Source organism: Phalangium opilio, unplaced genomic scaffold (genome assembly GCF_054372755.1).
Source record: "Phalangium opilio isolate 3A_F unplaced genomic scaffold, DU_Popi_V2 ptg000077l_1, whole genome shotgun sequence".
NCBI classification, from domain to species: domain Eukaryota; kingdom Metazoa; phylum Arthropoda; class Arachnida; order Opiliones; family Phalangiidae; genus Phalangium; species Phalangium opilio.
In genome coordinates, this window is record NW_028324185.1 from 620,903 (window position 1) to 638,776 (window position 17,874).

Consider the following 17,874-nt stretch of genomic DNA (forward strand, 5'->3'; position numbering starts at 1 on the left):
TCCCAGGTTCGAAACCTGGTAGATACATGTTTTGACCATAGTGATTGGGCATAAAAATCAGCTAGATCTCTTGAAAAACTCAGTGAGAGCACTTATATATGGTGTAGTGGTTATCACGTCCTCCTAACACGTGGAAGGTCCGAAGTTCGAGACCTGGAAGATACATGTTTTTACCGTCGTGATTGGACAATAAAATAAGCTAGATCTCATGGAAAACTCGCTATTACTATGTATCTATGGTGTAGTGGTTATCAAGTCCGCGTAACTCGCGGAAGGTCCCAGGGTCGAGGCATGGAAGACACGTGTTTTGACCATAGTGATTGGGCATAATAATAATAAGCTAGATCTCTTGAAAAATTCAGGATTACTACGTATCTATGATGTAGTTACGTATCTATGGTGTAGTGGTTATCACATCCGCCTAACACGCGGAAAGTCCCAGGTTCGAGACCTGGTAGATACATGTTTTGACCATAGTGATTGGGCATAAAAATAAGCTAGATCTCTTGATAAACTCAGAATTACTACGTATCTATGGTGTAGTTACGTATCTATGGTGCAGTGGTTATCACGTCCGCCTAACACGCCGAAGGTCCCAGGTTCGAGACCTGGTAGATACATGTTTTGACCATAGTGATTGGGCATAAAAATAAGCTAGATCTCTTGATAAACTCAGAATTACTACGTATCTATGGTTTAGTTACGTATCTATGGTGTAGTTGTTATCAAGTCCGCGTAACTTGCGGAAGGTCCCAGGGTCGAGGCCTGGAAGACACGTGTTTTGACCATAGTGATTGGGCATAATAATAAGCTAGATCTCTTGAAAAACTCAGAATTACTACGTATCTATGGTGTAGTTACGTATCTATGGTGTAGTGGTTATCACGTCCGCCTAACACGCGGAAGGTCCCAGGTTCGAGACCTGGTTCATACATGTTTGGACCATAGTGATTGGGCATAAAAATAAGCTAGATCTCTTGAAAAACCCAGAATTACTACGTATCTACGGTGTAGTTACGTATCGATGGTGTAGTGGTTATCACGTCCGCCTAACAAGGGGAAGGTCCCAGGATCGAGACCTGGTAAATACATGTTTTGACCATAGTGATTGGGCATAAAAATCAACTAGATCTCTTGAAAAACTCAGTGAGAGCACTTATATATTGTGTAGTGGTTATCACGTCCTCCTAACACGTGGAAGGTCCGAAGTTCGAGACCTGGAAGATACATGTTTTTACCGTCGTGATTGGACAATAAAATAAGCTAGATCTCATGGAAAACTCGCTGTTACTATGTATCTATGGTGTAGTGGTTATCAAGTCGACGTAACTCGCGGAAGGTCCCAGGGTCGAGGCCTGGAAGACACGTGTTCTGACCATAGTGATTGGGCATAATAATAAGCTAGATCTCTTGAAAAACTCAGGATTACTACGTATCTATGGTGTAGTTACGTATCTATGGTGTAGTGGTTATCACGTCCGCCTAACACGCGGAAGGTCCCAGGTTCGAGACCTGGTAGATACATGTTTTGACCATAGTGATTGGGCATAAAAATAAGCTAGATCTCTTGAAAAACTCAGAATTACTACGTAACTATGGTGTAGTTACGTATCTATGGTGTAGTGGTTATCACGTCCGTCTAACACGCGGAAGGTCCCAGGTTCGAGACCTGGTAGATACATGTTTGGCCCATCGTGATTGGGCATAAAAATAAGCTAGATCTCTTGAAAGACCCAGAATAACTACGTATCTATTGTGTAGTGGTTATGACGTCCGCTTCACACGCGGAAGGTCCCAGGTTCGAGCCCTGGTAGATACAAGTTTTGACCATCGTGATTGGGCATAAAAATAAGCTAGATCTCTTGAAAAACCCACAATTACTACGTATCTACGGTGTAGTTACGTATCGATGGTGTAGTAGTTATCACTTCCGCCTAACACGCGGAAGGTCCCAGGTTCGAGACCTGGTAGATGCATGTTTTGACCATAGTGATTGGGCATAAAAATCAGCTAGATCTCTTGAAAAACTCAGTGAGAGCACTTATATATTGTGTAGTGGTTATCACGTCCTCCTAACACGTGGAAGGTCCGAAGTTCGAGACCTGGAAGATACATGTTTTTACCGTCGTTATTGGACAATAAAATAAGCTAGATCTCATGGAAAACTCGCTGTTACTATGTATCTATGGTGTAGTGGTTATCAAGTCCACGTAACTCGCGGAAGGTCCCAGGGTCGAGGCCTGGAAGACACGTGTTTTGACCATAGTGATTGGGCATAATAAGAAGCTAGATCTCTTGAAAAACTCAGGATTACTACGTATCTATGGTGTAGTTACGTATCTATGGTGTAGTGGTTATCACGTCCGCCTAACACGCGGAAGGTCCCAGGTTCGAGACCTGGTAGAGACATGTTTTGACCATAGTGATTGGGCATAAAAATAAGCTAGATCTCTTGAAAAACTCAGAATTACTACGTAACTATGGTGTAGTTACGTATCTATGGTGTAGTGGTTATCACGTCCGCCTAACACGCGGAAGGTCCCAGGTTCGAGACCTGGTAGATACATGTTTGGACCATCGTGATTGGGCATAAAAATAAGCTAGATTTCTTGAAAGACCCAGAATTACTACGTATCTACGGTGTAGTTACGTATCGATGGTGTAGTGCAAGGGGGGCCCATACGCGCTTTTCGCGCGTCGAGTTTTCGATTTTCCAGACAACCAGCGCATTGGTTTACAAAGCTAGCACGGAGTGGCTTATAAAATATCTTATGTATGTCTGTCAGCCATCCAGTCTTTTCAGAAACAGCGTTATAGTTTAAATGTTGTACAAATAATTTTTGTGCGAGTATTTTTTAATTATGAATTTTAGTTGATCGGTTAATGTGTTTATAAGAGTAAAAATAACTATAAATATAGGCACAGTAAATTTAGTAGTAGTTAGAATAAAGTTTTATTTCAGGTGCCTGCACATGGTACAAAATAACAATAACTATTCTAGTATATTAATTAGTGCAAACTATTGTTTATAATAATTATAATTGATTATTATTAATATTGTCATTATTCTATCTCGTGATACATGACAAGCTGAATCGACCGGTGCCCAAGCCAAAGCCGAGGCTTACCGGATATTTTAATACGTGACAAATTATAGTCAAAACAAAATCACTGGCCGTTAGCTTCAAAGCCAAAAATAATATTAATGGTAGTCTTAAATAACTATTATATTATTTACTTGAGATTCTCGTGTATATTTACCCGGAACAACTCTTACCGACCAGGGCCGTGACTCACTCACCCGACTCCCGAAGTATGTTGTCGGAGCCTCGGACTCTAGATCTCGCGGAGGATATTTGCCGTTTCGCGCCCAAAAGTATCGGCCAGGAACCGTTAACCGTTTAGCGAAAGATTTCTCTCTCCCCACTTTCATCACACGTGACACTTCGCCCTCTCAATCCTCAAGCGGTACGCGTCGCCTTGTTTCGTATGTTTTGAGATATTTCTACCTCTCGCGCCTAGCTCCGAAAAACCGAGATTTTTTGCGCATATACAGACCTTGGGTGTAGTGGTTATCACTTCCGCCTAACACGCGGAAGGTCCCAGTTTCGAGACCTGGTAGATACATGTTTTGACCATAGTGATTGGGCATAAAAATAAGCTAGATCTCTTGAAAAACCCGAAATTACTACGTATCTATTGTGTAGTGGTTATGACGTCCGCTTCACACGCGGAAGGTCCCAGGTTCGAGCCCTGGTAGATACAAGTTTTGACCATCGTGATTGGGCATAAAAATAAGCTAGATCTCTTGAAAAATTCAGTGAGAGCACTTATATAAGGTGTAGTGGTTATCACGTCCTCCTAACACGTGGAAGGTCCGAAGTTCGAGACCTGGAAGATACATGTTTTTAACGTCGTGATTGGACAATAAAATAAGCTAGATCTCATGGAAAACTCGCTATTACTATGTATCTATGGTGTAGTGGTTATCAAGTCCGCGTAACTCGCGGAAGGTCCCAGGGTCGAGGCCTGGAAGACACGTGTTTTGACCATAGTGATTGGGCATAATAATAAGCTAGATCTCTTGAAAAACTCAGGATTACTACGTATCTATGGTTTAGTTACGTATCTATGGTGTAGTGGTTATCACGTCCGCCTAACACGCGGAAGGTCCCAGGTTCGAGACCTGGTAGATACATGTTTTGACCATAGTGAATGGGCATAAAAATAAGCTAGATCTCTTGATAAACTCAGAATTACTACGTATCTATGGTGTAGTTACGTATCTATGGTGCAGTGGTTATCACGTCCGCTTTACACGCCGAAGGTCCCAGGTTCGAGACCTGGTAGATACATGTTTTGACCATCGTGATTGGGCATAAAAATAAGCTAGATCTCTTGAAAAACTCAGAATTACTACGAAATTTTAGTGTAGTTACGTATCTATGGTGTAGTGGTTATCACGTCCGCCTAACACGCCGAAGGTCCCAGGTTCGAGACCTGGTAGATACATGTTTTGACCATAGTGATTGGGCATAAAAATAAGCTAGATCTCTTGATAAACTCAGAATTACTACGTATCTATGGTGTAGTTACGTATCTATGGTGTAGTTGTTATCAAGTCCGCGTAACTCGCGGAAGGTCCCAGGGTCGAGGCCTGGAAGACACGTGTTTTGACCATAGTGATTGGGCATAATAATAAGCTAGATCTCTTGAAAAACTCAGAATTACTACGTATCTATGGTGTAGTTACGTATCTATGGTGTAGTTACGTATCTATGGTGTAGTGGTTATCACGTCCGCCTAACACGCGGAAGGTCCCAGGTTCGAGACCTGGTTCATACATGTTTGGACCATAGTGATTGGGCATAAAAATAAGCTAGATCTCTTGAAAAACCCAGAACTACTACGTATCTACGGTGTAGTTACGTATCGATGTTGTAGAGGTTATCACTTCCGCCTAACACGCGGAAGGTCCCAGGTTCGAGCCCTGGTAGATACAAGTTTTGACCATCGTGATTGGGCATAAAAATAAGCTAGATCTCTTGAAAAACCCAGAATTTCTACGTATCTACGGTGTAGTTACGTATCGATGGTGTAGTGGTTATCACGTACGCCTAACAAGCGGAAGGTCCCAGGATCGAGACCTGGTAAATACATGTTTTGACCATAGTGATTGGGCATAAAAATCAGCTAGATCTCTTGAAAAACTCAGTGAGAGCACTTATATATGGTGTAGTGGTTATCACGTCCACCTAACACGATGAAGGTCCGAAGTTCGAGACCTGGAAGATACATGTTTTTACCATCGTGATTGGACAATAAAATAAGCTAGATCTCATGGAAAACTCGCTATTACTATGTATCTATGGTGTAGTGGTTATCAAGTCCGCGTAACTCGCGGAAGGTCCCAGGGTCGAGGCCTGGAAGATACGTGTTTTGACCATAGTGATTGGGCATAATATTAAGCTAGATCTCTTGAAAAACCCAAAATTACTACGTATCTATTGTGTAGTGGTTATCACGTCCGCTTCACACGCGGAAGGTCCCAGGTTCGAGCCCTGGTAGATACAAGTTTTGACCATCGTGATTGGGCATAAAAATAAGCTAGATCTCTTGAAAAACCCAGAATTACTACGTATCTACGGTGTAGTTACGTATCGATGGTGTAGTGGTTATCACGTCCGCCTAACACGAGGAAGGTCCGAAGTTCGAGACCTGGAAGATGCTCTCTAATATAAAAAACTTTTCCAAACATTGTATTTATGCATTTTTAATGACGCATAAAAGATCTTTTACTAAAACAAACACCGAGCTTGGCAGGACTCGAACCTGGAATGTTCTGCTCCGTAGGCAAACGCGTTATCCATTGCGCCACAAGCCCGTTAGCTGTTTATCTAGATGCTATTGAAGTATTGCAATATTATAAATTTCCCTTCCGTTATACTCTAATTACCATCTTTAAATGTTAATACCGAGCTGGCCACGACTCGAACCTGGAATTTTCTGCTACGTAGGCAGACGCGTTATCCATTGCGCCACAAGCCCGTTAGCTTTTTATCTAGATGCTATTGAAGCATTGCAATATTATAAATTTCCCTTTCGTTATACTCTAATTCCAATCTTTAAATGTTAATACCGAGCTTGCCAGGACTCGAACCTGGAATTTTTTGCTCCGTAGGCAGACGCGTTATCCATTGCGCCACAAGCCCGTTAGCTGTTTATCTATATGCTATTGAAGCATTGCAATATTATAAATTTCCCTTCCGTTATACTCTAATTATCATCTTTAAATGTTAGTACCGAGCTCGCCAGGACTCGAACCTGGAATCTTCTGCTCCGCAGGCAGACGCGTAATCCATTACGCTACAAGCACTTGCTTTCTACCATAAAAAACTTTTCCAAACATTGTATTTATGCATTTTTTATGACGCATAAAAGACCTTTCACTAAAATAAACACCGAGCTTGCCAGGACTCGAACCTGGAATCTTCTGCTTCGAAGGCAGATGCTCGCGTTATCCATTGCGCCACAAGCCCGTTAGCTGTTTATCTAGATGCTATTGAAGCATTGCAATATTATAAATTTCCCTTCCGTTATACTCTAATTATCATCTTTAAGTGTTAATACCGATCTCGCCAGGACTCGAACCTGGAATTTTCTGCTCCGTAGGCAGACGCGTTATCCATTACGCTACAAGCTCGTTAGCTGTTTACCTAGATGCTATTGAAGCATTCCAATATTATAAATTTCCCTTCCGTTATACTCTAATTATCATCTTTAAATGTTAATACCGAGCTCGCCAGGACTCGAACCTGGAATCTTCTGCTCCGTTACAGACGCGTAATCCATTGCGAGACAAGCCCGTTAGAGGTCGATCAAAATGCTATTGAGGCATTGCAATATTATAAATTTCTCCTACGTTGTACTCTAATAATCATCTTTAAATTTTTATTCCGAGATTGCCAAGACTCGAACCTGGAACCCTCTGCTTCGAAGCCATACGCTTTATCCATAACGCTACAAGCTCTTGCTCCGTATTATAAACAACTTTTCCAAACATTGCATTTATGCATTTTTTATGACGCATAAAGATCTTTTACAAAACAAACACCGAGCTTGCCAGGACTCGAACCTGGAATCTTCTGCTCCGTAGGCAGACCCGTTATCCATTGCGCCACAAGCCCGTTAGCTGCTTATCTAGATGCTATTGAAGCATTGCAACATTATAAATTTCCCTTCCGTTATACTCTAATTATATTCTTTAAATGATAATACCGATCTCGCCTGGACTCGAACCTGGAATTTTCTGCTCCGTAGGCAGACGCGTTATCCATTGCGCCACAAGCCCGTTAGCTGTTTATCTAGATGCTATTGAAGCATTGCAATATTATAAATTTCCCTTCCGTTATACTCTAATTATCATCTTTAAATGTTAATACCGAGCTCGCCAGGATTCGAACCTGGAATCTTCTGCTCCGTTGCAGACGCGTAATCCATTGTGCTACAAGCCCGTTAGAGGTCGATCAAAATGCTATTGAGGCATTGCAATATTATAAATTTCTCCTACGTTGTACTCTAATAATCATCTTTATGTGTTTATTCCGAGATTGCCAAGAGTCGAACCTGGAACCTTCTGCTTCGAAGCCAGACGCTTTATCAATTACGCTACAAGCTCTTGCTCCGTATTATAAACAACTTTTCCAAACATTGTATTTATGCATTTTTTATGACGCATAAAGATCTTTTACTAAAACAAACACCAAGGTTGCCAAAACTCGAACCTGGAATCTTCTGCTCTGTTGCAGACGCGTAATCCATTGTGCTACAAGCCCGTTAGAGGTCGATCAAAATGCTATTGAGGCATTGCAATATTATAAATTTCTCCTACGTTGTACTCTAATAATCATCTTTAAATGTTTATTCCGAGATTGCCAAGACTAGAACCTGGAATCTCTGCTTCGAAGCCAGACGCTTTATTCATTACGCTACAAGCTCTTGCTCCGTATTATAAACAACTTTTCCAAACATTGTATTTATGCATTTTTTATGACGCATAAAGATCTTTTACTAAAACAAACACCGAGCTTGCCAGGACTCGAACCTGGAATCTTCTGCTCCGTAGGCAGACGCGTTATCCATTGCGCCACAAGCCCGTTAGCTGTTTATCTAGATGCTATTGAAGCATTGCAACATTATAAATTTCCCTTCCGTTATTCTCAATTATCATCTTTAAATGTTAATACCGAGCTCGCCAGGACTCGAACCTGGAATCTTCTGCTTCGAAGGCAGACGCGTTAGCCATTACGCTACAAGCCCTTGCTTTCTACTATAAATAACTTTTCCAAACATTGTATTTATGCATTTTTTATGACGCATAAAAGATCTTTCACTAAAACAAACACCGAGCTCGCCAGGACTCGAACCTGGAATCTTCTGCTTCGCAGGCAGACGCGTTATCCATTGCGCCACAAGCCTGTTAGCTGTTTATCTAGATGCTATTGAAGCATTTCAATATTATAAATTTCCCTTCCGTTATACTCTAATTATCATCTTTAAATGTTAATACCGAGCTCGCCAGGACTCGAACCTGGAATCTTCTGCTCCGTTGCAGACGCGTAATCCATTGTGCTACAAGCCCGTTAGAGGTCGATCAAAATGCTATTGAGGCATTGCAATATTATAAATTTCTCCTACGTTGTACTCTAATAATCATCTTTAAATGTTTATTCCGAGATTGCCAAGACTCGAACCTGGAACCTCTGCTTTGAAGCCAGACGCTTTATCCATTACGCTACAAGCTCTTGCTCCGTATTATAAACAACTTTTCCAAACATTGTATTTATGCATTTTTTATGACGCATAAAGATCTTTTACTAAAACAAACACCAAGGTTGCCAAAACTCGAACCTGGAATCTTCTGCTTCGAAGGCAGACGCGTTATCCATTACGCTAAAAGCCATTTCTTTCTACTATAAAAAACCTTTCCAAACATTGTATTTATGCATTTTTTATGACGCATAAAAGATCTTTCACTAAAACAAACACCGAGCTTGCCAGGACTCGAACCTGGAATCTTCTGCTTCGAAGGCAGACGCGTTATCCATTACGCTACAAGCCCGTTAGCTGTTTATATAGATGCTATTGAAGAATTGCAATATTATAAATTTCCCTTCCGTTATACTCTAATTATCATCTTTAAATGTTAATACCGAGCTCGCCAGGACTCGAACCTGGAATCTTCTGCTCTGTTGCAGACGCGTTATCCATTGCGCCACAAGCCCGTTAGCTGTTTATCTATATGCTATTGAAGCATTGCAATATTATAAATTTTCCTTCCGTTATACTCTAATTATCATCTTTAAATGTTAATACCGAGCTCGCCAGGACTCGAACCTGGAATTTTCTGCTCCGTAGGCAGACGCGTTATCCATTGCGCCACAAGCCCGTTAGCTGTTTATCTATATGCTATTGAAGCATTGCAATATTATCAATTTCCCTTCCGTTATACTCTAATTATCATCTTTAAATGTTAATACCGAGCTCGCCAGGACTCGAACCTGGAATCTTCTGCTCCGTTGCAGACACGTAATCCATTGTGCTTCAAGCCCGTTAGAGGTCGATCAAAATGCTATTGAGGCATTGCAATATTATAAATTTCTCCTACGTTGTACTCTAATAATCATCTTTATGTGTTTATTCCGAGATTGCCAAGAGTCGAACCTGGAACCTTCTGCTTCGAAGCCAGACGCTTTATCAATTACGCTACAAGCTCTTGCTCCGTATTATAAACAACTTTTCCAAACATTGTATTTATGCATTTTTTATGACGCATAAAGATCTTTTACTAAAACAAACACCGAGCTTGCCAGGACTCGAACCTGGAATCTTCTGCTCCGTAGGCAGACGCGTTATCCATTGCGCCACAAGTCCTTTAGCTGTTTATCTAGATGCTATTGAAGCATTGCAACATTATAAATTTCCCTTCCGTTATACTCAATTATCATCTTTAAATATTAATACCGAGCTCGCCAGGACTCGAACATGGAATCTTCTGCTTCGAAGGCAGACGCGTTATCCATTACGCTACAAGCCCTTGCTCTCTAACATAAACAACTTTTCCAAACATTGTATTTATGCATTTTTAATGACGCATAAAAGATCTTTTTCTAAAACAAACACCGAGCTTGCCAGGACTCGAACCTGGAATCTTCTGCTCCGTAGGCAGACCCGTTATCCATTGCGCCACAAGCCCGTTAGCTGTTTATCTAGATGCTATTGATGCATTGCAATATTATAAATTTCCCTTCCGTTATACTCTAATTATCATCTTTAAATGTTAATACCGAGCTCGCCAGTACTCGAACCTGGAATCTTCTGCTTCGAAGGCAGACGCGTAATCCATTACGCTACAAGCCCCTGCTTTCTACTATAAAAAACTTTTCCAAACATTGTATTTATGCATTTTTGTGACGCATAAAAGATCTTTCACTAAAACAAACACCGAGCTTGCCAGGACTCGAACCTGGAATCTTCTGCTTCGAAGGCATACGCGTTATCCATTACGCTTCAAGCCCTTGTTCTCTAACATAAAAAACTTTTCCAAACATTGTATTTATGCATTTTTAATGACGCATAAAAGATCTTTTACTAAAACAAACACCGAGCTTGCCAGGACTCGAACCTGGAATCTTCTGCTCCGTAGGCAGACGCGTTATCCATTGCGCCACAAGTCCGTTAGCTGTTTATCTAGATGCTATTGAAGCATTGCAACATTATAAATTTCCCTTCCGTTATACTCAATTATCATCTTTAAATATTAATACCGAGCTCGCCAGGACTCGAACATGGAATCTTCTGCTTCGAAGGCAGACGCGTTATCCATTACGCTACAAGCCCTTGCTCTCTAACATAAACAACTTTTCCAAACCTTGTATTTATGCATTTTTAATGACGCATAAAAGATCTTTTACTAAAACAAACACCGAGCTTGCCAGGACTCGAACCTGGAATCTTCTGCTCCGTAGGCAGACCCGTTATCCATTGCGCCACAAGCCCGTTAGCTGTTTATCTAGATGCTATTGATGCATTGCAATATTATAAATTTCCCTTCCGTTATACTCTAATTATCATCTTTAAATGTTAATACCGAGCTCGCCAGTACTCGAACCTGGAATCTTCTGCTCCGTAGGCAGACGCGTTATCCATTGCGCGACAAGCCCGTTAGAGATCGATCAAAATGCTATTGAGGCATTGCAATATTATAAATTTCTCCAACGTTGTACTCTAATAATCATCTTTAAATGTTTATTCCGAAATTGCCAAGACTCGAACCTGGAATCTTCTGCTTCGAAGGCAGACGCGTTAACCATTACGCTACAAGCCCTTCCTTTCTACTATAAAAAACTTTTCCAAACATTGTATTTATGCATTTTTTATGACGCATAAAAGACCTTTCACTAAAATAAACACCGAACTTGCCAGGACTCGAACCTGGAATCTTCTGCTTCGAAGGCAGACGCGTTATCCATTACGCCACAAGCCCTTGCTTTCTACTATAAAAACCTTTTCCAAACATTGTATTTATGCATTTTTTATGACGCATAAAAGATCTTTCACTAAAACAAACACCGAGCTTGCCAGGACTCGAACCTGGAATCTTCTGCTTCGAAGGCAGACGCGTTATCCATTGCGCCACAAGCCCGTTAGCTGTTTATCTAGATGCTATTGAAGCATTGCAATATTATAAATTTCCCTTCCGTTATACTCTAATTATCATCTTTAAATGTTAATACCGATCTCGCCAGGACTCGAACCTGGAATTTTCTGCTCCGTAGGCAGACGCGTTATCCATTGCGCCACAAGCCCGTTAGCTTTTTATCTAGATGCTATTGAAGCATTGCAATATTATAAATTTCCCTTCCGTTATACTCTAATTCCAATCTTTAAATGTTAATACCGAGCTCGCCAGGACTCGAACCTGGAATTTTTTGCTCCGTAGGCAGACGCGTTATCCATTGCGCCACAAGCCCGTTAGCTGTTTATCTATATGCTATTGAAGCATTGCAATATTATAAATTTCCCTTCCGTTATACTCTAATTATCATCTTTAAATGTTAATACCGAGCTCGCCAGGACTCGAACCTGGAATCTTCTGCTCCGTTGCAGACGCGTAATCCATTGCGCGACAAGCCCGTTAGAGGTCGATCAAAATGCTATTGAGGCATTGCAATATTATAAATTTCTCCTACGTTGTACTCTAATAATCATCTTTATGTGTTTATTCCGAGATTGCCAAGAGTCGAACCTGGAACCTTCTGCTTCGAAGCCAGACGCTTTATCAATTACGCTACAAGCTCTTGCTCCGTATTATAAACAACTTTTACAAACATTGTATTTATGCATTTTTTATGACGCATAAAGATCTTTTACTAAAACAAACACCGAGCTTGCCAAACCTCGAACCTGGAATCTTCTGCTCCGTAGGCAGACGCGTTATCCATTGCGCCACAAGCCCGTTAGTTGTTTATCTAGATGCTATTGAAGCATTGCAACATTATAAATTTCCCTTCCGTTATACTCTAATTATATTCTTTAAATGATAATACCGAGCTCGCCAGGACCCGAACCTGGAATCTTCTGCTTCGAAGGCAGACGCGTTATCCATTACGCTACAAGCCCTTGCTTTCTACTATAAAAAACTTTTCCAAACATTGTATTTATGCATTTTTACGACGCATAAAAGATCTTTCACTAAAACAAACACCGAGCTTGCCAGGACTCAAACCTGGAATCTTCTGCTTCGAAGGCAGACGCGTTATCCATCACGCTACAAGCCATTGCTCTCTAATATAAAAAACTTTTCCAAACATTGTATTTATGCATTTTTAATGACGCATAAAAGATCTTTTACTAAAACAAACACCGAGCTTGCCAGGACTCGAACCTGGAATCTTCTGCTCCGTAGGCAGACGCGTTATCCATTGCGCCACAAGCCCGTTAGCTGTTTATCTAGATGCTATTGAAGCATTGCAATATTATAAATTTCCCTTCCGTTATACTCTAATTATCATCTTTAAATGTTAATACCGAGCTCGCCAGGACTCGAACCTGGAATCTTCTGCTCCGTAGGCAGACGCGTTATCCATTGCGCCACAAGCCCGTTAGCTGTTTCTCTAGATGCTATTGAAGCATTGCAATATTATCAATTTCCCTTCCGTTATACTCTAACTATCATCTTTAATTGTTAATACCGAGCTCGCCAGGACTCGAACCTGGAATCTTCTGCTCCGTTGCAGACGCGTAATCCATTGTGCTACAAGCCCGTTAGAGGTCGATCAAAATGCTATTGAGGCATTGCAATATTATAAATTTCTCCTACGTTGTACTCTAATAATCATCTTTAAATGTTTATTCCGAGATTGCCAAGACTCGAACCTGGAACCTTCTGCTTCGAAGCCAGACGCTTTATCCATTACGCTACAAGCTCTTGCTCCGTATTATAAACAACTTTTCCAAACATTGTATTTATGCATTTTTTATGACGCATAAAGATCTTTTACTAAAACAAACACCGGGGTTGCCAAAACTCGAACCTGGAATCTTCTGCTTCGAAGGCAGACGCGTTATCCATTACGCTAAAAGCCCTTTCTTTCTACTATAAAAAACCTTTCCAAACATTGTATTTATGCATTTTTTATGACGCATAAAGATATTTTACTAAAACAAACACCGAGCTTGCCAGGACTCGAACCTGGAATCTTCTGCTCCGTAGGCAGACGCGTTATCCATTGCGCCACAAGCCCGTTAGCTGTTTATCTAGATGCTATTGAAGCATTGCAACATTATAAATTTCCCTTCCGTTATTCTCAATTATCATCTTTAAATGTTAATACCGAGCTCGCCAGGACTCGAACCTGGAATCTTCTGCTTCGAAGGCAGACGCGTAATCCATTACGCTACAAGCCCCTGCTTTCTACTGTAAAAAACTTTTCCAAACATTGTATTTATGCATTTTTGTGACGCATAAAAGATCTTTCACTAAAACAAACACCGAGCTTGCCAGGACTCGAACCTGGAATCTTCTGCTTCGAAGGCATACGCGTTATCCATTACGCTTCAAGCCCTTGTTCTCTAACATAAAAAACTTTTCCAAACATTGTATTTATGCATTTTTAATGACGCATAAAAGATCTTTTACTAAAACAAACACCGAGCTTGCCAGGACTCGAACCTGGAATCTTCTGCTCCGTAGGCAGACGCGTTATCCATTGCGCCACAAGCCCGTTAGCTGTTTATCTAGATGCTATTGAAGCATTGCAATATTATAAATTTCCCTTCCGTTATACTCTAATTATCATCTTTAAATGTTAATACCGAGCTCGCCAGGACTCGAACCTGGAATCTTCTGCTCCGTAGGCAGACGCGTTATCCATTGCGCCACAAGCCCGTTAGCTGTTTCTCTAGATGCTATTGAAGCATTGCAATATTATCAATTTCCCTTCCGTTATACTCTAACTATCATCTTTAATTGTTAATACCGAGCTCGCCAGGACTCGAACCTGGAATCTTCTGCTCCGTTGCAGACGCGTAATCCATTGTGCTACAAGCCCGTTAGAGGTCGATCAAATGCTATTGAGGCATTGCAATATTATAAATTTCTCCTACGTTGTACTCTTATAATCATCTTTAAATGTTTATTCCGAGATTGCCAAGACTCGAACCTGGAACCTTCTGCTTCGAAGCCAGACGCTTTATCCATTACGCTACAAGCTCTTGCTCCGTATTATAAACAACTTTTCCAAACATTGTATTTATGCATTTTTTATGACGCATAAAGATCTTTTACTAAAACAAACACCGGGGTTGCCAAAACTCGAACCTGGAATCTTCTGCTTCGAAGGCAGACGCGTTATCCATTACGCTAAAAGCCCTTTCTTTCTACTATAAAAAACCTTTCCAAACATTGTATTTATGCATTTTTTATGACGCATAAAGATATTTTACTAAAACAAACACCGAGCTTGCCAGGACTCGAACCTGGAATCTTCTGCTCCGTAGGCAGACGCGTTATCCATTGCGCCACAAGCCCGTTAGCTGTTTATCTAGATGCTATTGAAGCATTGCAACATTATAAATTTCCCTTCCGTTATTCTCAATTATCATCTTTAAATGTTAATACCGAGCTCGCCAGGATTCGAACCTGGAATCTTCTGCTTCGAAGGCAGACGCGTAATCCATTACGCTACAAGCCTTTGCTTTCTACTATAAAAAACTTTTCCAAACATTGTATTTAGGCATTTTTTATGACGCATAAACGATCTTTCACTAAAACAAACACCGAGCTTGTCAGGACTCGAACCTGGAATCTTCTGCTTCAAAGGCAGACGCGTTATCCATTACGCTACAAGCCCTTGCTCTCTAATATAAAAAACTTTTCCAAACATTGTATTTATGCATTTTTAATGACGCATAAAAGATCTTTAACTAAAACAAACACCGAGCATGCCAGGACTCGAACCTGGAATCTTCTGCTCCGTAGGCAGACGCGTTATCCATTGCGCCACAAGCCCGTTAGCTGTTTATCTAGATGCTATTGAAGCATTGCAATATTATAAATTTCCCTTCCGTTATACTCTAATTATCATCTTTAAATGTTAATACCGAGCTCGCCAGGACTAGAACCTGGAATCTTCTACTTCGAAGGCAGACGCGTTATCCATTACGCTACAAGCCCTTGCTCTCTAACAAAAACAACTTTTCCAAACATTGTATTTATGCATTTTTTATGACGCATAAAGATCTTTTACAAAACAAACACCGAGCTTGCCAGGACTCGAACCTGGAATCTTCTGCTCCGTAGGCAGACGCGTTATCCATTGCGCCACAAGCCCGTTAGCTGTTTATCTAGATGCTATTGAAGCATTGCAACATTATAAATTTCCCTTCCGTTATACTCAATTATCATCTTTAAATATTAATACCGAGCTCGCCAGGACTCGAACCTGGAATCTTCTGCTTCGAAGGCAGACGCGTTATCCATTACGCTACAAGCCCTTGCTCTCTAATATAAAAAACTTTTCCAAACATTGTATTTATGCATTTTTTTTGACGCATAAAGATCTTTTACTAAAACAAACACCGAGCTTGCCAGGACTCGAACCTGGAATCTTCTGCTCCGTAGGCAGACGCGTTATCCATTGCGCCACAAGCCCGTTAGCTGTCTATCTAGATGCTATTGAAGCATTGCAACATTATAAATTTCCCTTCCGTTATACTCAATTATCATCTTTAAATATTAATACCGAGCTCGCCAGGACTCGAACCTGGAATCTTCTGCTTCGAAGGCAGACGCGTTATCCATTACGCTACAAGCCCTTGCTTTCTACTATAAAAAACTTTTCCAAACATTGTATATATGCATTTTTTATGACGCATAAAAGACCTTTCACTAAAACAAACAACGAGCTTGCCACGACTCGAACCTGGAATCTTCTGCTTCGAAAGCAGACGCGTTATCCATTACGCTACAAGCCCATGCTCTCTAATATAAAAATCTTTTCCAAACATTCTATTTATGCATTTTTAATAACGCATAAAAGATCTTTTACTAAAACAAACACCGAGCTTGCCAGGACTCGAACCTGGAATCTTCTGCTCCGTAGGCAGACGCGTTATCCATTGCGCCACAAGCCCGTTAGCGGTTTATCTAGATGCTATTGAAGCATTGCAATATTATAAATTTCCCTTCCGTTATACTCTAATTATCATCTTTAAATGTTAATACCGAGCTCGCCAGGACTCGAACCTGGAATCTTCTGCTCCGTAGGCAGACGCGTTATCCATTGCGCGACAAGCCCGTTCGAGGTCGATCAAAATGCTATTGAGGCATTGCAATATTATTAATTTCTCCTACGTTGTACTCTAATAATCATCTTTAAATGTTTATTCCGAGATTGCCAAGACTCGAACCTGGAACCCTCTGCTTCGAAGGCAGACGCGTTATCCATTACGCTACAAGCCCTTGCTTTCTACTATAAAAAACTTTACCAAACATTGTATTTATGCATTTTTTATGACGCATAAAAGACCTTTCACTAAAACAAACAACGAGCTTGCCAGGACTCGAACCTGGAATCTTCTGCTTCGAAGGCAGACGCGTTATCCATTACGCTACAAGCCCTTGCTCTCTAATATAAAAAACTTTTCCAAACATTGTATTTATGCATTTTTTTTGACGCATAAAGATCTTTTACTAAAATAAAGACCGAGCTTTCCAGGACTTCAACCTGGAGTCTTCTGCTCCGTAGGCAGACGCGTTATCCATTGCGCCACAAGCCCGTTGGCTGTTTATCTAGATGCTATTGAAGCATTGCAATATTATAAATTTCCCTTCCGTTATACTCTAATTATCATCTTTAAATGTTAATACCGAGCTCGCCAGGACTCGAACCTGGAATCTTCTGCTCCGTAGGCAGACGCGTAATCCATTGCGCGACAAGCCCGTTAGAGGTCGATCAAAATGCTATTGAGGCATTGCAATATTATAAATTTTTCCTACGTTGTACTCTAATAATCATCTTTAAATGTTTTTTCCGAGATTGCCAAGACTCGAACCTGGAACCCTCTGCTTCGAAGCCATACGCTTTATCCATTACGCTACAAGCTCTTGCTCCGTATTAAAAACAACTTTTCCAAACATTGTATTTATGCATTTTTTATGACGCATAAAGATCTTTTACAAAACAAACACCGAGCTTGCCAGGACTCGAACCTGGAATCTTCTGCTCCGTAGGCAGACGCGTTATCCATTGCGCCACAAGTCCGTTAGTTGTTTATCTAGATGCTATTGAAGCATTGCAATATTATAAATTT

General features: G+C 40.8%; 47 non-coding genes across 47 annotated transcripts; 9 read left to right on the forward strand and 38 right to left on the reverse strand.

Annotated features, from left to right (window-relative positions):
• The first annotated feature begins 390 nt into the window (after window positions 1-390).
• Window positions 391-463, forward strand: TRNAV-AAC (transfer RNA valine (anticodon AAC)). The gene has a single exon. It is a non-coding gene; the product is annotated as a tRNA-Val (tRNA).
• A 988-nt stretch (window positions 464-1,451) lies between these two features.
• Window positions 1,452-1,524, forward strand: TRNAV-AAC (transfer RNA valine (anticodon AAC)). The gene has a single exon. It is a non-coding gene; the product is annotated as a tRNA-Val (tRNA).
• Window positions 1,525-1,608: 84 nt separating this feature from the next.
• Window positions 1,609-1,681, forward strand: TRNAV-AAC (transfer RNA valine (anticodon AAC)). Its single transcript has one exon. It is a non-coding gene; the product is annotated as a tRNA-Val (tRNA).
• A 65-nt stretch (window positions 1,682-1,746) lies between these two features.
• Window positions 1,747-1,819, forward strand: TRNAV-CAC (transfer RNA valine (anticodon CAC)). The gene has a single exon. It is a non-coding gene; the product is annotated as a tRNA-Val (tRNA).
• Window positions 1,820-2,336: 517 nt separating this feature from the next.
• On the forward strand, window positions 2,337-2,409 carry TRNAV-AAC (transfer RNA valine (anticodon AAC)). The gene has a single exon. It is a non-coding gene; the product is annotated as a tRNA-Val (tRNA).
• An 84-nt stretch (window positions 2,410-2,493) lies between these two features.
• TRNAV-AAC (transfer RNA valine (anticodon AAC)) lies at window positions 2,494-2,566 on the forward strand. The gene has a single exon. It is a non-coding gene; the product is annotated as a tRNA-Val (tRNA).
• A 1,126-nt stretch (window positions 2,567-3,692) lies between these two features.
• Window positions 3,693-3,765, forward strand: TRNAV-CAC (transfer RNA valine (anticodon CAC)). The gene has a single exon. It is a non-coding gene; the product is annotated as a tRNA-Val (tRNA).
• Window positions 3,766-4,125: 360 nt separating this feature from the next.
• On the forward strand, window positions 4,126-4,198 carry TRNAV-AAC (transfer RNA valine (anticodon AAC)). The gene has a single exon. It is a non-coding gene; the product is annotated as a tRNA-Val (tRNA).
• A 1,302-nt stretch (window positions 4,199-5,500) lies between these two features.
• On the forward strand, window positions 5,501-5,573 carry TRNAV-CAC (transfer RNA valine (anticodon CAC)). The gene has a single exon. It is a non-coding gene; the product is annotated as a tRNA-Val (tRNA).
• Window positions 5,574-6,303: 730 nt separating this feature from the next.
• On the reverse strand, window positions 6,304-6,376 carry TRNAR-GCG (transfer RNA arginine (anticodon GCG)). Its single transcript has one exon. It is a non-coding gene; the product is annotated as a tRNA-Arg (tRNA).
• Window positions 6,377-6,462: 86 nt separating this feature from the next.
• TRNAR-UCG (transfer RNA arginine (anticodon UCG)) lies at window positions 6,463-6,539 on the reverse strand. The gene has a single exon. It is a non-coding gene; the product is annotated as a tRNA-Arg (tRNA).
• Window positions 6,540-7,114: 575 nt separating this feature from the next.
• Window positions 7,115-7,187, reverse strand: TRNAR-ACG (transfer RNA arginine (anticodon ACG)). Its single transcript has one exon. It is a non-coding gene; the product is annotated as a tRNA-Arg (tRNA).
• Window positions 7,188-8,083: 896 nt separating this feature from the next.
• On the reverse strand, window positions 8,084-8,156 carry TRNAR-ACG (transfer RNA arginine (anticodon ACG)). The gene has a single exon. It is a non-coding gene; the product is annotated as a tRNA-Arg (tRNA).
• A 90-nt stretch (window positions 8,157-8,246) lies between these two features.
• Window positions 8,247-8,319, reverse strand: TRNAR-UCG (transfer RNA arginine (anticodon UCG)). Its single transcript has one exon. It is a non-coding gene; the product is annotated as a tRNA-Arg (tRNA).
• An 86-nt stretch (window positions 8,320-8,405) lies between these two features.
• Window positions 8,406-8,478, reverse strand: TRNAR-GCG (transfer RNA arginine (anticodon GCG)). Its single transcript has one exon. It is a non-coding gene; the product is annotated as a tRNA-Arg (tRNA).
• A 570-nt stretch (window positions 8,479-9,048) lies between these two features.
• Window positions 9,049-9,121, reverse strand: TRNAR-UCG (transfer RNA arginine (anticodon UCG)). The gene has a single exon. It is a non-coding gene; the product is annotated as a tRNA-Arg (tRNA).
• A 254-nt stretch (window positions 9,122-9,375) lies between these two features.
• Window positions 9,376-9,448, reverse strand: TRNAR-ACG (transfer RNA arginine (anticodon ACG)). The gene has a single exon. It is a non-coding gene; the product is annotated as a tRNA-Arg (tRNA).
• A 412-nt stretch (window positions 9,449-9,860) lies between these two features.
• TRNAR-ACG (transfer RNA arginine (anticodon ACG)) lies at window positions 9,861-9,933 on the reverse strand. Its single transcript has one exon. It is a non-coding gene; the product is annotated as a tRNA-Arg (tRNA).
• A 90-nt stretch (window positions 9,934-10,023) lies between these two features.
• Window positions 10,024-10,096, reverse strand: TRNAR-UCG (transfer RNA arginine (anticodon UCG)). The gene has a single exon. It is a non-coding gene; the product is annotated as a tRNA-Arg (tRNA).
• Window positions 10,097-10,182: 86 nt separating this feature from the next.
• On the reverse strand, window positions 10,183-10,255 carry TRNAR-ACG (transfer RNA arginine (anticodon ACG)). The gene has a single exon. It is a non-coding gene; the product is annotated as a tRNA-Arg (tRNA).
• A 408-nt stretch (window positions 10,256-10,663) lies between these two features.
• Window positions 10,664-10,736, reverse strand: TRNAR-ACG (transfer RNA arginine (anticodon ACG)). The gene has a single exon. It is a non-coding gene; the product is annotated as a tRNA-Arg (tRNA).
• Window positions 10,737-10,826: 90 nt separating this feature from the next.
• Window positions 10,827-10,899, reverse strand: TRNAR-UCG (transfer RNA arginine (anticodon UCG)). The gene has a single exon. It is a non-coding gene; the product is annotated as a tRNA-Arg (tRNA).
• An 86-nt stretch (window positions 10,900-10,985) lies between these two features.
• On the reverse strand, window positions 10,986-11,058 carry TRNAR-ACG (transfer RNA arginine (anticodon ACG)). The gene has a single exon. It is a non-coding gene; the product is annotated as a tRNA-Arg (tRNA).
• Window positions 11,059-11,313: 255 nt separating this feature from the next.
• Window positions 11,314-11,386, reverse strand: TRNAR-UCG (transfer RNA arginine (anticodon UCG)). Its single transcript has one exon. It is a non-coding gene; the product is annotated as a tRNA-Arg (tRNA).
• An 86-nt stretch (window positions 11,387-11,472) lies between these two features.
• Window positions 11,473-11,545, reverse strand: TRNAR-UCG (transfer RNA arginine (anticodon UCG)). The gene has a single exon. It is a non-coding gene; the product is annotated as a tRNA-Arg (tRNA).
• An 86-nt stretch (window positions 11,546-11,631) lies between these two features.
• On the reverse strand, window positions 11,632-11,704 carry TRNAR-UCG (transfer RNA arginine (anticodon UCG)). The gene has a single exon. It is a non-coding gene; the product is annotated as a tRNA-Arg (tRNA).
• Window positions 11,705-12,608: 904 nt separating this feature from the next.
• TRNAR-UCG (transfer RNA arginine (anticodon UCG)) lies at window positions 12,609-12,681 on the reverse strand. The gene has a single exon. It is a non-coding gene; the product is annotated as a tRNA-Arg (tRNA).
• A 244-nt stretch (window positions 12,682-12,925) lies between these two features.
• TRNAR-ACG (transfer RNA arginine (anticodon ACG)) lies at window positions 12,926-12,998 on the reverse strand. Its single transcript has one exon. It is a non-coding gene; the product is annotated as a tRNA-Arg (tRNA).
• A 91-nt stretch (window positions 12,999-13,089) lies between these two features.
• Window positions 13,090-13,162, reverse strand: TRNAR-ACG (transfer RNA arginine (anticodon ACG)). Its single transcript has one exon. It is a non-coding gene; the product is annotated as a tRNA-Arg (tRNA).
• Window positions 13,163-13,732: 570 nt separating this feature from the next.
• Window positions 13,733-13,805, reverse strand: TRNAR-ACG (transfer RNA arginine (anticodon ACG)). The gene has a single exon. It is a non-coding gene; the product is annotated as a tRNA-Arg (tRNA).
• Window positions 13,806-13,895: 90 nt separating this feature from the next.
• TRNAR-UCG (transfer RNA arginine (anticodon UCG)) lies at window positions 13,896-13,968 on the reverse strand. The gene has a single exon. It is a non-coding gene; the product is annotated as a tRNA-Arg (tRNA).
• Window positions 13,969-14,212: 244 nt separating this feature from the next.
• TRNAR-ACG (transfer RNA arginine (anticodon ACG)) lies at window positions 14,213-14,285 on the reverse strand. The gene has a single exon. It is a non-coding gene; the product is annotated as a tRNA-Arg (tRNA).
• A 91-nt stretch (window positions 14,286-14,376) lies between these two features.
• Window positions 14,377-14,449, reverse strand: TRNAR-ACG (transfer RNA arginine (anticodon ACG)). The gene has a single exon. It is a non-coding gene; the product is annotated as a tRNA-Arg (tRNA).
• Window positions 14,450-15,018: 569 nt separating this feature from the next.
• Window positions 15,019-15,091, reverse strand: TRNAR-ACG (transfer RNA arginine (anticodon ACG)). Its single transcript has one exon. It is a non-coding gene; the product is annotated as a tRNA-Arg (tRNA).
• A 90-nt stretch (window positions 15,092-15,181) lies between these two features.
• TRNAR-UCG (transfer RNA arginine (anticodon UCG)) lies at window positions 15,182-15,254 on the reverse strand. Its single transcript has one exon. It is a non-coding gene; the product is annotated as a tRNA-Arg (tRNA).
• An 86-nt stretch (window positions 15,255-15,340) lies between these two features.
• Window positions 15,341-15,413, reverse strand: TRNAQ-UUG (transfer RNA glutamine (anticodon UUG)). Its single transcript has one exon. It is a non-coding gene; the product is annotated as a tRNA-Gln (tRNA).
• An 86-nt stretch (window positions 15,414-15,499) lies between these two features.
• Window positions 15,500-15,572, reverse strand: TRNAR-ACG (transfer RNA arginine (anticodon ACG)). Its single transcript has one exon. It is a non-coding gene; the product is annotated as a tRNA-Arg (tRNA).
• Window positions 15,573-15,820: 248 nt separating this feature from the next.
• TRNAR-ACG (transfer RNA arginine (anticodon ACG)) lies at window positions 15,821-15,893 on the reverse strand. Its single transcript has one exon. It is a non-coding gene; the product is annotated as a tRNA-Arg (tRNA).
• A 90-nt stretch (window positions 15,894-15,983) lies between these two features.
• Window positions 15,984-16,056, reverse strand: TRNAR-UCG (transfer RNA arginine (anticodon UCG)). The gene has a single exon. It is a non-coding gene; the product is annotated as a tRNA-Arg (tRNA).
• Window positions 16,057-16,141: 85 nt separating this feature from the next.
• On the reverse strand, window positions 16,142-16,214 carry TRNAR-ACG (transfer RNA arginine (anticodon ACG)). Its single transcript has one exon. It is a non-coding gene; the product is annotated as a tRNA-Arg (tRNA).
• Window positions 16,215-16,304: 90 nt separating this feature from the next.
• Window positions 16,305-16,377, reverse strand: TRNAR-UCG (transfer RNA arginine (anticodon UCG)). Its single transcript has one exon. It is a non-coding gene; the product is annotated as a tRNA-Arg (tRNA).
• An 86-nt stretch (window positions 16,378-16,463) lies between these two features.
• TRNAR-UCG (transfer RNA arginine (anticodon UCG)) lies at window positions 16,464-16,536 on the reverse strand. The gene has a single exon. It is a non-coding gene; the product is annotated as a tRNA-Arg (tRNA).
• Window positions 16,537-16,622: 86 nt separating this feature from the next.
• Window positions 16,623-16,695, reverse strand: TRNAR-ACG (transfer RNA arginine (anticodon ACG)). Its single transcript has one exon. It is a non-coding gene; the product is annotated as a tRNA-Arg (tRNA).
• A 91-nt stretch (window positions 16,696-16,786) lies between these two features.
• On the reverse strand, window positions 16,787-16,859 carry TRNAR-ACG (transfer RNA arginine (anticodon ACG)). The gene has a single exon. It is a non-coding gene; the product is annotated as a tRNA-Arg (tRNA).
• A 91-nt stretch (window positions 16,860-16,950) lies between these two features.
• On the reverse strand, window positions 16,951-17,023 carry TRNAR-UCG (transfer RNA arginine (anticodon UCG)). The gene has a single exon. It is a non-coding gene; the product is annotated as a tRNA-Arg (tRNA).
• An 86-nt stretch (window positions 17,024-17,109) lies between these two features.
• On the reverse strand, window positions 17,110-17,182 carry TRNAR-UCG (transfer RNA arginine (anticodon UCG)). The gene has a single exon. It is a non-coding gene; the product is annotated as a tRNA-Arg (tRNA).
• Window positions 17,183-17,752: 570 nt separating this feature from the next.
• Window positions 17,753-17,825, reverse strand: TRNAR-ACG (transfer RNA arginine (anticodon ACG)). Its single transcript has one exon. It is a non-coding gene; the product is annotated as a tRNA-Arg (tRNA).
• Between the last annotated feature and the right edge of the window lie 49 nt (window positions 17,826-17,874).